Raw genomic sequence first — 14,463 nt, 5'->3', positions numbered from 1 at the left:
TCACTTCCTCTTCTGCAAAGGGGCTAATAACCACCCACCCTTCACAAGGTTACTGTTAGTTAATGGGAGTAAAATACAATAACGGACACCTGGTACTTTCTTACAATAAGGCCATGTTACTCTTATTATTATGGCTTGGTTAGTGTTACTGTAGCTCTGTTTTCTGTTGCACCCTGACGTAGGTCTAGGGCAGTGGTCAGCACACTCATGAGTCAACAGAGCCAAATATCAATAGTACAAAGATTGAAATTTCTTTTGAGAGCCAAATTTTTTAAACTTAAACTATATAGGTAGGTACATTCTTATTAACTTAATTAGGGTACTCCTAAGGCTTAGGAAGAGCCACACTCAAGGGGCCAAAGAGCTGCATGTGGCTCGAGAGCCACAGTTTGCCAACCACGGGTTTAGGGTTTTAACATGGTGTAGTAGATGTGACCCTACTTAGCCCATAAACCTGGGCGTGCGCAAATGTCTTTCTTCACTTTTCCATGTCTGAACTAGATTTCGTTATTGACTCTCCATTCCCTTCGAGGATGGAAACGCATCAGTCCATCTGGGATTTCCCGCCTCTCCCCAGGGTGGCAGCGAGCCCGTGGAGGGGACTCACATTGAACCAAGTCCTGGGGAGGGGTCTCCTCACCGCCCCCCCCCCCCCCCCCAGGCATCTGTCTGGTCTTGGTCATTGTATGAGTCAGGGTTCAGGTGGAGAAACAGGAGCAGTGGGATGTAGTAAGGGATGTACTGCCAGCCATTGGCTTCTGCAGTGGCGAGAGCTGGCTAGGCAAGTTCGAGTCTGCAGGGCAGGCTGTGAGGAAGGCTGACCCTGGCCCACAGGTGGAATTTCTCCTTCAGTGGGGCTTCGGTTCTGCTCCTGAAGCCTTTCCACTGATTGACTGGGACACGCCCAGGTGATCTATCTCTAACTGAAACTGATCATATAGACCAGTGGTTCTCAACCTTGGCTGCACATTAGAATCACCTGGGAATCTTTTTAAAAATCCTGATTTCTGGGCCTCGGTAATCAGGATTTTTAAAAGATTCCCAGGTGATTCTAGGAGAACCAAGATGGCGGCATAGGTAAACACCGGAGACTGCCGCCGCAAACAACCACTTCAAAAATACAACTAAAAGACGGAACAGACATCACCCAGACCCACAGGAAAGCTGGCTGAGGAGAGACTCTTCAACTAGAAGGAAAGACAACAGCAAACCTAGGCTCAGAGGAGGCGCAGTGTGGAAAATACAAAGGTACCGAGGTGCGCGCGCAAAGCGGGCTGGTGGCTGAGGGCACAGTTGTCGTTTTCAGTCGGGAGGGAGTCTCAGACTCTGAGCTCCAGATCCGGGCGAATCTCTAGGGACTCAGACTCAGACGGGAGAAGCGGGATTGTCCGGCATCAGTTGGAATCTGAGGGCAGCTTTCTCTCCGAGGTTTGCAGCGGCTGCCGGGGTTCTGAGAAGCAGAGCCTCTGGGAAGGGACTAAGAGCAGCCATAACTGCTCCCTCCACCCGCCCTTGTGATCCCGCCTCGCCCAAGCCCTGCACAGAGCCATTTGCCGGATTGCCTCAGGCAAAGGCTAGATTAGCACCTCCCCAGAGGACAGAAGTTTTCCACACAGCTGATTCTCACAGCCAGTCAGCCCGGTGGTCAAATCCCTCAGTATTAACTAAAAAAATCAAGGCTTAACTAGAACAAGACTGCGCACAAAGACCACAAGGGGGTGCACCAAGAAAGCATAAAAAATGCGGAGACAAAAAAACATGACAGAAATGGAGGATATGGAGCTAAAAAATGCAATTTTGAGGGCTTGCAATAAACTTGTGGAGAGCCTCACAAAAACTAATGAGACCCTCGATGCTACGATAAAGAAACTAGAAATTAAGCATACAAGGACTGAAATAAAGAATATTATACCCAATAGCAGACCAGAGGAGTGCAAGAATCAAGCCAAAGATTTGAAATTCGAAGAAGCAAAAAACACCCAACCGGAAAAGCAAAATGAAAAAAGAATCCGAAAATACGAAGATAGTGTAAGGAGCCTCTGGGACAGCTTCAAGCGCACTAATGTCAGAATTATTGGGGTGCCAGAAGATGAGAGACAGCAAGATATTGAAAACCTATTTGAAGAAATAATGGCAGAAAACTTCCCCCACCTGGTGAAAGAAATGGACTTACAGGTCCAAGAAGCGCAGAGAACCCCAAACAAAAGGAATCCAAAGAGGACCACACCAAGACACATCATCATTAAAATGCCAAGAGCAAAAGACAAGGAGAGAATCTTAAAAGCAGCAAGAGAAAGAGACTCAATTACCTACAAGGGAATACCCATACAACTGTCAGCTGATTTCTCAACAGAAACTTTGCTGGCCAGAAGGGAATGGCAAGAAATATTCAAAGTGCTGAATACCAAGAACCTACAACCAAGAGTACTTTATCCAGCAAAGCTATCATTCAGAATTGAAGGTCAGATAAAGAGCTTCACAGATAAGGAAAAGCTAAAGGAGTTCATCACCACTAAACCAGTATTATACGAAATGCTGAAAGGTATCCTTTAAGAAGAGGAAGAAGAAAAAGGTAAAGATACAAATTGTGTACAACAAACATGCATCTATCAACAAGTGAATCTAAGAATCAAGTGAATAAATAATCTGATGTACAGAATGAACGGGTGATTATAATGAATCAGGGACATAGAAAGGGAATGGGCAGACTATTCTTGGGGGCGGGGAGGGGAATGGGAGATGCGGGAAGAGACTGGACAAAAATCGTGCACCTATGGATGAGGACAGTGGGTGAGGAGTGAGGGCGGAGGGTGGGGTGGGAACTGGGAGGAGGGGAGTTATGGGGGGGGGGAGGAACAAATGTAATCTGAACAATAAAGATTTAATTTAAAAAAAAAAAAAGAAAAAAGAATCCAAAAATATGAAGATAGTGTAAGGAGCCTCTGGGACTTCAAGTGTACCAACATCTGAATTATAGGGGTGCCAGAAGAAGAAAGAGGGCAAGATATTGAAAACCTATTTGAAGAAATAATGACAGAAAACTTCCTCTACCTCGTGAAAGAAATAGACTTACAGGTCCAGGAAGTGCAGAGAACCCCAAACAAAAGGAATCCAAAGAGGACCACACCAAGACACATCATAATTAAAAGGCCAAGAGCAAAAGACAAAAGGAGAATCTTAAAAGCAGCAAGAGAAAGAAAGTCAGTTACCCACAAGGGAGTACCCATATGACTGTCAGCTGATTTCTCAACAGAAACTATGCAGGCCAGAAGAGAGTGGCAAGAAATATTCAAAGTGATGAATAGCAAGAACCCACAACCAAGATTACTTTATCCAGCAAAGCTATCATTCAGTATTGAAGGTCAGATAAAGAGCTTCACAGATAAGAAAAAGCTAAAGGAGTTCATCACCACCAAACCAGCATTATATGAAATGCTGAAAGGTATCCTTTAAGAAGAGGAAGAAGAAAAAGGTAAAGATAAAAATTATGTACAGCAAATACATATCTATCAACAAGTGAATCTAAAAATCAAGTGAATAAAAAATATGATGAACAGAGTAAACTGGTGAATATAATAGAACCAGGGGCATGGAAAGGGAGTGGACTGATAATTCTTGGGGGGAAAGGGGTGTGGGGGTGCAGGAAGAGACTGGACAAAAATCGTACACCTATGGATGAGGACAGTGGGAGGGTTAAGGGCAGAGGGTGGGGTGGGACCTGGGTGGAGGAGAGCTATGGGGGGAAAAAAGAGGAACAACTGTAATAATCTGAACAATAAAGATTTAATTTTAAAAAAAACAAAAAAAATAAAAAATAAAAAAAATAAAAAAAAAATAAAAGATTCTCAGGTGATTCTAATGTGCAGCCAAGGTTGAGAACCACTGATATAGACTAATCCCAGCCACAAAATACCTTCACAGCAGTATCTAATATTTGAGTAACTGGGGACTCCAGCCCACCCATAAAATTGACCATCACAGTCATCAACCGCCAGCCAGCCTCCTGTCTCAAGCCAGTGCGCCCCCCCCGCACCCCTCCCCCTCTACACACACACCCCAGCACAGTGTGGGGCCAGGTAGCCTGGATTTGAATCTCGCTCCACCATTAGTAGCCGTGGCACATTGGACAGGTTCCTTAGCCTCCCTAAACCAGACTATGAAATGGGGGGATAATAGTACCTCCCTCCTGTGGCTGTTGTGAGGATCAAATGGGCAAGAACTACAAAAAGTGCTTAGGACAGCGGCTGACACAGAAATATTCTCTCTGCTCCTGCCCCACCCCATGCGGCACGCAGGAGCGCTGGGTCGGCTGCTCTCAGGTCTCCAACCTTGCGAAGGGGCTGCATTATTTCCCCGCCCCAGCACATCACCTGGCCAGCCAAGTAGCTGGGAGAAAAGACAGTGTAAGCACCTGGGCAGCCCAGCCCAAACGGGTCCTGGCAGTGAGCGCGCGCCCCCCGGAGGAAATAGGGAGAAATAATGGGAAATAGTCGTTTAGGACCCTGGCAGCTTTGCTGGGAAACAGAGGGTAACACAAAGGGAAGCCGTTCCCTTCTCCCTCTTTCTTCCTAAGATTCCTTTGAAGGGACTTCGTGGCCACCAAATGTTCTAAAAGGAGGAGGCGGCCCAGCAGGTCTTTGCACAGCGGCCAGGCGCCAACAGCCGACTCGCCGCCAGAGGGCGCGACTGAGCTGCCGCCGCGCTCGCAGGCGGAGCCGGCAGGGACTTGTCCCCGTTCTGCTATTTCTTGGAAAACGCGAGGAAAGCGTGGCACTTCCTGGAATGCACTGGGTGGGAGTCTCCAGAGTTTGTGATTCATGAGATTTCTGAGGCTGTGACTTCATTGGCCTGCCAGCTCGGGGACAGCGGTCATGTGACCCCGTCTGTTCCCAGGAGGGCTGTGGCTGAGATCCTTGGATCCAGGCTTGCTGTGCTTCTGCCCCTCCCTCCAGTCCCTGCATAAGCAAGACCTTAGATCTGATCGTGCAGCCTCCCTTTCCCCTGATGTCGACCAGGGAGCTTTAATTAGCCTCTGCAGACCCCTCTGTGATGCCTGACTGAAGGCAGGCCCTGTGAGCACGCAGGGTCCTATGGGTAAAGGTCCTGCTGATAAATGACCCTGGAATCACCGGCTTGGCCTCTCTGCTAATGAGGCTTCATTTATGCCCAGGTGACAGATACTGGCCAGAGAAGGCTGGAGGGAAAGGAGAGTATTTGGATAAAAAGTGACACCTTGTGGGGCTTTGTTAAAATGCTCCCTCCCCTGCCCCTCCCCCCCTCCCCCATCCTTCATTAACTCTCCAGCCAGGGTTTCTAGACCAAGCTGTGCCCTCAGACCCCAGCCCTGCCTGGGAGGTGAGGTCAAGAGGTAGTTCCTGTCCCCTACCCTCTAGTTCATCAGGACCTCATGCTAATCAGACCCCACAGGCCCCTCTGTGCTTGAGGAGAGGCAGGTTGGGGTCAGGGAAGGAGCTTGCGTTTTGAAAAGGAGTAGACTTGGGACCAGGGCTGGAATCTTCTGCTAATAACAGCATGACCCTGCTTAGTTCATAAGTTCTATGAGCCTCAGTTTTCTCATCTGTACGATGGGCATCATAATACCTACCTCTTAGGATTAAAGAAGATGTGTGTGCAGTGCCTCGTACAGAACCTGACATGTATCACACAGCCAATATATGTTTGTTGCATAAATTAATCATTTATTCACCTATAAATATATACAGTATTTAACTTAGAATATATATTTGTTTATATATAAATGAAGTAACCAATTAATATTGTAGATCAGTAGAATGTCAACATTATAGACCCAAAGGTCTGGGAGCACCTCAGAAATCAGGGCCCAGCCCCTCATAGTAGATACTTAGAGTCTTCCCAGATCCAATTATCATGGCAGAGAAGGTATGATGTGGATTATAGGGTCAAACTGCTTGGTTGAAACTCTGCTGAGACACTAAGTAGAGTGTGACCTTGGGCAAGTTACTGAATCTCTCTTTGACTTTTTCCTCATCTATAAAATAGGCATAATCATAGCTACCTCACAGGTTGCTGAAAAGATGAATGAAAGAATATCTGAAAGCCCTGGCCAATGTGTCAGAGTTGGGTGGAGCATCGTCCTGTACAGCAAAAGGACACAGTCAGGCACATACCCAGGTGGTGGGTTTGATCCCGGTTGAGGTTGGGGTCCCAAGTGATGTTTCTCACATTGATGTTCCTCTCTCTCCTCTTTCCTCTCTCTGAAATTAATAAAAACATATATATTTTTAAAAGTTAGTTGCAATGTAGAATCTGAACCATGTCAATGAATTTTTCTTACTCTTTTGCATTAAAATCCATTGAGCTCACCCTGGCCAGTGTGGCTCACTTGGTTGGAGCATCCTCCCATACACCAAAAGGTGGCAGGTTCGATTCCCAGTCAGGGCACATACCTAGGTTGCGAGTTTAGTCACCAGTTGGGGCCCTTACAAGAGGCAACAGATCAATATTTCTCTCTCTCCCTCTCTCCCTTCCTCTCTCACTAAAATAAGTACTAGTAATCATGTCCTCAGTGAGGATGAAAAAAAATCCATCGACTTATCTTGCATTTTTATCTATCTTTTATTCATGCATGATTTTGGAACATAATATATTAGTCCTGTTGAAAGATATCGAGCCACTGACTCATGCAAATCTTTGAAACATTGACACATTTCATAACTAGAGGCCTGGTGCACAACATTCGTGCACTGGGGGGGGGGGGGGGGTCCCTCAGCCTGGCCTGCGCCCTCTCGCTGGCAGTCAGACATGCCCCAAGGGGTCCTTATTGCTGCTGCTGAGGTGGGAGAGGCTCCCACCACTGACACTGCGCTCAGCAGCTGTGAGCCTGGCTTCTAGCTGAGTGACTTTCCCCCTGTGGGAGCGCACTGACTCTTTCCTTGAGTGTCTGCCCCCTGGTGGTCAGTGTGCATCATAGCAACCAGTCATTCTGCCATTTGGTCAGTTTGCATATTAGCCTTTTATGATATAGGATGAAAAATTTCATATTACCATTGATTTCATCAGAAAATTCTTTCAGCATTGGGAAGCTGTCAAATCCATGGTGTGAAATTTCCAACATTTATATTTTTGCTCAAAAACTCAAATTTTATTGGAAACAAGTAGCTGTCAGTTGATTTCCTTGAAGTCACAGGCTCACTAAGTTCATTTTCAAGAAAATGCCTGCCAAATGCCGAAACCTGCATAATCATATCTATATTTTCAACAATTGTCCTTCAAGTGAAAATGGTGCCCCATGACAAATGCCTAGTTTTACCTGCAACTCAAACGATTGCACAAGTGCTTTTCCTGGAGATCATCATGGTACTTCAGTTTGAGCAGAAATGTCTTATGCATATTTCCCATTCATTCAGACATAACATTAGAGAAAGGCACATACTGGCCCTGCCTGGTTTTCTCCTTGGTTAGAGCATCGACCCACAGACCAAAGGGTCTTGGGTTCGATTCCCAGTCAAGGGCAGGTACCTTGGTTGCAGATTCCCCAGCCCCAGTGGGGGCATATACAAGAGGCAACCAATGGATGGATGGGTCTCTCTCACCTGGATATTTCTCTCTCTCTCCCTCTCCACCCTTCCTTCCCTCTGTCTATCCCCGTCTTCCCTCGCTTCTACTCACTTTAGAAATCATGGGAAAAGTCCTAACCGGTTTGGCTCAGTGGATAGAGCATCAGCCTGCGGACTGAAAGGTCCCAGGTTCAATTCCAGTCATGGGCATGTACCTGGTGGCGAGCACATCCCCAGTAGGAGGTGTGCAGGAGGCAGCTGATCAAAGTTTCTCTCTCATCAATGTTTCTAACTCTCTATCCCTCTCCCTTCCTCTCTGTAAAAAATCAATAAAACATATATTTTTTAAAAAAGAAATCATGGAAAAAGTATCCTCAGGTGAAGATTAAAAAAAATTTTTTTTAGAAGTCCTGTACTCAAGGGTCAAGGCTTAGTAAGACAGTAATTTTACTGTTTCATCAAGGATTGTTTCCTCTTTGATAGTATTTAACAGTACTTTTGAAAAAAAACCTAATTCGAGGATATGTTTATTGAGTTTAGAGAGAAAGGAAGGGAGAGAGGTAGAGGAGCATTGATGTGAGAGAGAACAAGGAGGACAAGGGAAGTGAGGAGACCAATGTCCCCGCAGTTGCAAAAGGGGGAGGGAGCGAAGGTTTTCCTCAGAGAAGGGAGATGGCACCCACTTGACGCAAGGTGTGGACTCCAGCCCCGACCCTGGGCCACTGGCCAGCAGGGCTGTTAAGGACAGCTGGGCGCCGCTGGGCAGGACGTGCTTTATATATAAATGTATTTTCATTGATTTCAGAGGAAGAGAGAGACAGAAACATCAATGATGAGAGAGAATCATTGATCGGCCGCCTCCTGCCACCCCATACCGGGAATCGGGCCCGCAACCCGGGTATGTGCCCTTGGTCAGAATCAAACCCCGAACCCCTCAGTCTGCAGGCCATGCTCTATCCACTGAGCCAAACCAGCCAGGGCAGGACATTTTTTTTTTAAATGTGTGAGATATATACGCCCCCCAAAGGGGGCTTGTGCCCTGAAAGGGATTTGAACCTTGACCTCCTGGTTCATAGGTCGATGCTCAACCATTGAGCCAGGCTGGCCGGGCTGGACAGGACATCTTGACCAGTCGAGCCGCTGAGCAGGCACACTTCCTCCCTAGGGAGGGAGCAGCAGGAGGTGCCCTGGGAGGGAGGTGGGGCCAGGCCCCACAGGATGGGGGTTGTCCTTCTTTTCAGTAAAGCGGTTTCCGGGCTGCCTGATTCATTCACCTTGGTTCTCACATCAGATGTTCCTGGGTTGGGTTTCTGGTTCACCACCTCATTGCAACCTGACCAACGGTTTTCCGGCTGCCTGATCTGTTCACATTGGTTCTCACATTGGACGCTCCTGGGTTGGGTTTCCGGTTCACCACCTCATTTTACCTGACCAACGGGTGTGGAAGTTTTCTTTCTTTTTTTTAAAATTTTTATTTATTGTTTGATTTTAGAGACAGAGGCAAGGGGAGAGAGTGAAAGAGAAACATGGATTTGTTGTTCCACGTATTTATGCATTCATTGGTTGACTCTTGCACGTGCCCTGACCGGGGATCGAACCCCAACCTTGGCGTGTCAGGACGACACTAACCAACAGCTAGCCGGCCAGGGCTGAGGTGTGGACATTTTCTGACAAACCTGGAGCCAATAGGGAGCATTGAGGGCAGAAAATGACACTTTCAGAATCCTTGAGGGTTTGAAGGACTTCTGTTGCTGTAGGGAAATGGCATATGGTCCAAAACACAACGAAACATTAACCAGCCAGCTTCCTCCCTCCTGGTGCCAGCATGTCACCCCGTGGGAATCGCAGTTTTCTGTTCCTGTGGGACTGTCAAAGCTTGCTGTCACAAATGAGTGGGAAAGAAATAGCAGAATTGAACCCTTAATTGAGCTGGGCTTCTTAAGGGAAATTAAATGTTGAGAAATCGTGATAGGATGCGCACCAAAATGTACCCTCTGAGCCTTTTTGAAGGGTACAGTCCGGCGGCATTGCGTCCATTCACACTGTGCAGCCATCACCACCATCCATCCACAGAACTGTTTTGTTTTGCAAAACTGGAAATCTGTCCCCATGGAACACCCCAGGTCCCCTCCCCTCCCAGCCCCTGACAACTTCCTGTCTGTGAACTTGTCTACCCTGGTACCTCATAGGTGGAGTCATAGAGCATTTGTCTTTTGTGATGGCTTATTACGGGTAAGCATATTGTCCTCGAGGTTCCTCCACACGGTAGCCTGTAGGAAAGGCCTTTTCAGGGTGAATAATACTCAATCATGTGTGTGACAGAGTTCTTATCTGTTCCTCACCAATGGACACCTGGGTAGCTTCAACCTTTGGCTGTTGTGAGTGATGCTGCCATGAACATGAGTGGACAGGTATCTCTTCGAGATCCTGCTTTGAATTTGGGGAGCGTGCGGAGAAGTGCTGGGTCATGATGTCATTCTCCGGTTAATCTTTGAGGAGCTGCCATCTTGACTTTTTCAGTAACTGGGTGCTATTACTTTTTTATTGTTGTTCATCCTCACCTGACAATATTTTTCCATTGATTTTTTAGAGAGAGTGAAGGGACAGAGCAAGAGAAACATTGATGTGAGAGAGACACATCGATTGGTTGCCTCCCACCTGCACCCCGACCAGGGCTGGGGATCAAGCCTGCAACCCAGGTACGAGACCTTGACCGGAATTGAACCTGGGACTTTTTAGTCTGAGGGCCATAGCTGTATCCACTGAGCCAACCATCCAGGGCAGGATGTTATTACTTCTAAATTCTGGGAGGTGGTCCCTTCAGAAGCTCTTTCAGAGGTATCTGATGGTGTGGTTTTCACAGCTGCCTCTGCACCCCTGCCCGCCACTCCCCACCCCTCCTGTGCTGGGAACTGATGAACTTGAGGCTCCCTCCTCTCCGCCTTTGTTCTGAGCAGAGTGCTTTTCAACTTACAATCATTATTTAAGATAAATTACTCCATTTCCTGTTTTAAATTGACATCCAAACTCTGGTAACTCTGAGAATGTGCCCAGTTCGCTTACACATTGTACGTTCATTGAAATTAAACACAGTGCATTCGTCTTGACTTCAACACAAAAATACTAACATTATGGGTTTGAGTTTTGTCATCTTTATTCTCAGTCCTGACCCTACGTTGACATTTGTTCCTCACCTGAGGCCCAGTTTTGCCACCTGAGGAAAGACAAGGAGGCTGTCCCCTGGGTGATGCCAGCAGCCTGCAACAAGGGCTGAGGCCAGTGGCCACTTCCCGTGAGGTCGGCAGGTGCTGTTGGCATGGAGTGCAGTGCCCTGCGCTCTGTAGCCCAAGGTGCCCGTTGGCGAGCCACTGAGTTACATGCTCCTGCTCACTCCCACTGCCCTATAAACAAAACTCTTCATGTCCAGCGTGTCTGAGCCAAGCTCCTCTCCACGTGTTGGAGAGTCTGGGTCGGGCTGGGTGAGGGTGCTGGCTGAGCGCCTCCAGCTGGTGACTCCTCCAGGATCCACCAGGCGATGCTGGTGGCACAGGCCAGACCACTTTCCCGGTGATTCTGGGGTTTCTTTTCCCCTGAGTGGGGATTTTCCTCGAATCCTGAGGGAGGCAGGATGGGCGGGGCTTGCCTGGGAGCTGAGATGGCTTATTGACCAAAGAACTTGTCCAAGACCCCACCTCTGAGCTGTAGTCATCCCAGGTGACCTTTCTTGTGATGTCGGGGGTCCAGCTGGGCCCTACTTAATAGTCACTGGGGGAGAAACCAAGATGGCAGCATAGGTAAACACCGGAGTTTGCTGCCTCGAACAACCACTTCAAAAATACAACTAAAAGATGGAACGGACATCATCCAGAACCACAGGAAGGCTGGCTGAGTGGAAATTCTACAACTAGAAGGAAAGAGAAAAGCATACCGAGACTCAGAGGAGGCACAGTGCGGAAGTAACATACTGAGGTGGGGAGGTGCATGTGGAGCGGGCTGGCGGCTGAGGGCGCGGTTGTCATTTTCAATCGGGAGGGAGTCTCAGGCTCTGAGCTCCAGTTCCGGGCGAGTCTCTAGGGACCCAGACTCATATGGGAGAAGCGGGACTGTCTGGCATTGGTCGGAACCCGAGGGCAGCTTTCTCTCCGAGGGGCTTGCAGCGATTACCAGGACACTAGGAAGCAGGGCCTCTGAAGGCAAGACTGAGAGCAGCTATAACTGCTAGCCCCACCCTATTGATCCCATGGGACCCGCCCCGCCCAAGCCCTGCAGGGAGATTTTTGCTGGATAGCTTCAGGCAAAGGCTAGATTAGCACCTCCCTAGAGATCCAGGAGCCAGGAAACCCAGAGGTCAGAGTGGGACCATCCAGTTTGCAGCTCCCTGGAAACATAAAGGACACACTCAGGGGGCAAACTCAGTGAGCACCAAAGCCCCATTGAAGCAAGTCTTGCCCTAGAGGGGTGTCTCCAGCACAGAAGTTCTCCCGCTGCAGACACAGCTGATTCTCACAGCCAATTGGCCTGGAGGTCAATCCCTCCCAGTGTTACCTACAACAATCAAGGCTTAACTACAACAAGACTGTGCACAAAGCCCACAAGGGGGTACACCAAGAGTGTCCTCCTCAGGTAATTGGGGAGGCTGAATCACTGGGCCCTAGAGGACACTCAACACAGAAAACCACTTTATCAACACAGGGAAGCATAAAAAATGCTGAGACAAAGAAACAGGACACAAATGACAGAAATGGAGGAAAGCAAACTGCTGGATATAGAGTTCAAAACCACACTTTTAAGGTCTTTAAAGAACTGTCTAGAAGCCGCCGATAAACTTAGTAAGGCCCTTGAAAAGACTGGTGAGACTGCTGATAAATGTAGTGAGATCCTCAAGAAATCTAATGAGACCCTCGATGTTGTGATAAAGGACCAACTAGAAATTAAGCATACACTGACTGAAATAAAGAACATTATACAGACTCCCAACAGCAGACCAGAGGATCTCAAGAATCAAGTCAAAGATTTGAAATATGGAAAAGCAAAATGAAAAAACAATCCCAAAATACGAAGATAGTGTAAGGAGCCTCTGGGACAGCTTCAAGCATACCAACATCCGAATTATAGGGGTGCCAGAAGAAGAGAGAGAGCAAGATATTGAAAACCTATTTGAAGAAATAATGACAGAAAACTTCCCCTACCTGGTGAAAGAAATAGACTTCCAAGTCCAGGAAGCGCAGAGAACCCCAAACAAAAGGAATCCAAAGAGGACCACACCAAGACACATCATCATTAAAATGCCAAGAGCAAAAGACAAAGAGAGAATCTTAAAAGCAGCAAGAGAAAGACAGTCAGTTACCTACAAGGGAGTACCCATACGACTGTCAGCTGATTTCTCAACAGCAACTTTGCAGGCCAGAAGGGAGTGGCAAGAAATATTCAAAGTGATGAATGCCAAGAACCTACAACCAAGATTACTTTATCCAGCAAAGCTATCATTCAGAATTGAAGGTCAGATAAAGAGCTTCACAGATAAGGAAAAGCTAAAGGAGTTCATTACCACCAAACCAGTATTATATGAAATGCTGAAAGGTATCCTTTAAGAAGAGAAAGAAGAAGAAAAAGGTAAAGATACAAATTATGGACAACAAATACACATCTATCAACAAGTGAACCTAAAAATCAAGTGAATAAATAGTCTGATGAACAGTATGAACTGGTGATTATAATAGAATCAGGGACATAGAAAGGGAATGGACTGATTATTCTTGGGGGGCGGAGGGGGGGGAATGGGTGTGGGGGGTGTGGGAAGAGATTGGACAATAATCATGCACCTATGGATGAGGACAGTGGGTGGGGAGTGAGGGTGGAGGGTGAGGTGGGAACTGGGTGTAGGGGAGTTATCGTGGGAAAAAAGAGGAACCAATGTAATAATCTGAATAATAAAGATTTAATTTAAAAAAATAATAAAATAAATAATAATAAAAAAAAATAGTCACTGGGTCTTTTGGGTCCCTAAGTGGGGTGATCTCAGCTCATGCCAACAGGTGCCCATCTCACCTCATATGGCTTTCTATCCCCTGCCACCCCCTCCCCCCCGCCCCAGTTCTGCCAGCAGAGTGTGTTCACCGAGCCCACAGACATCTGTCTGGGGTCTTTTCTGCATTTTTATCAGAGGGCCCTTTGGACAATGGGACTCCGCTCCTTTGGGTCTGGCGTGATTCTGCACCTCGCAGAGGTTGTGGGGTGTCCAGCGGCATTCAGGCCAGTGAAAGGGAGAGGAACCAGGAGGAAGGCAGGTTACAGGAAAAACAAGACAAAAAACTGTCAACAGCACCAGGGGCCAACTGTGACTCTTGCTCTGAGTCTTGGCCCCTCCCCTGAGTTGTCTGGTGCAAGGCCCGCCTCTTCCCTCACCTTGGCTTCCTCTTCTCTGAAACCAGCCCTTTGCTGGGGGATCATGTCAGGCTCTGGTGTGTGGTCCTCATGCAATACCATCATCACTGTGCCGCCCCTCCCTGAAGAGGGGGGAGGTGGCCGTGGCACCCCATGGACATTGGTCCGGGATGAGCAGGCTTCATGGAGGGACCTAGTTGGTCTCCTGGGTCCACGCCAGCCCCGCCTGGAAACGGGGGGTGGGGAGCAAAGCTGAAAAGCCCAACAGCTGCACCACTTATAGGCGGAGCCATTTCCCTCCTGTTTCTTGATCTGTAAAATCCAGGTGGTGATTCCTGGAGCCGGTGTGAGAATCAAATAGGAAAGGCCTGGAAGGTGCCCGCACGGTGCCTGGCACGCACTCAGCCCTGCGTCCCTTCTGTTTTCAGACTTTTCTGTGTGACCCTGGGCTTCCTATAGAGAGATCTGCTGTCAACAGGAAAGGGGCCCGGAGAGGGAACAGCCGGCTTCTCTCTGCCGACGCCCACAACCTTGTGCTCCC

The sequence above is a fragment of the Myotis yumanensis genome, unplaced genomic scaffold (genome assembly GCF_028538775.1).
Source record: "Myotis yumanensis isolate MYYU_CA2020_CCGP unplaced genomic scaffold, mMyoYum1.0.hap1 SCAF_3, whole genome shotgun sequence".
NCBI classification, from domain to species: Eukaryota; Metazoa; Chordata; class Mammalia; order Chiroptera; family Vespertilionidae; genus Myotis; species Myotis yumanensis.
This window is presented reverse-complemented; position numbering follows the sequence as displayed.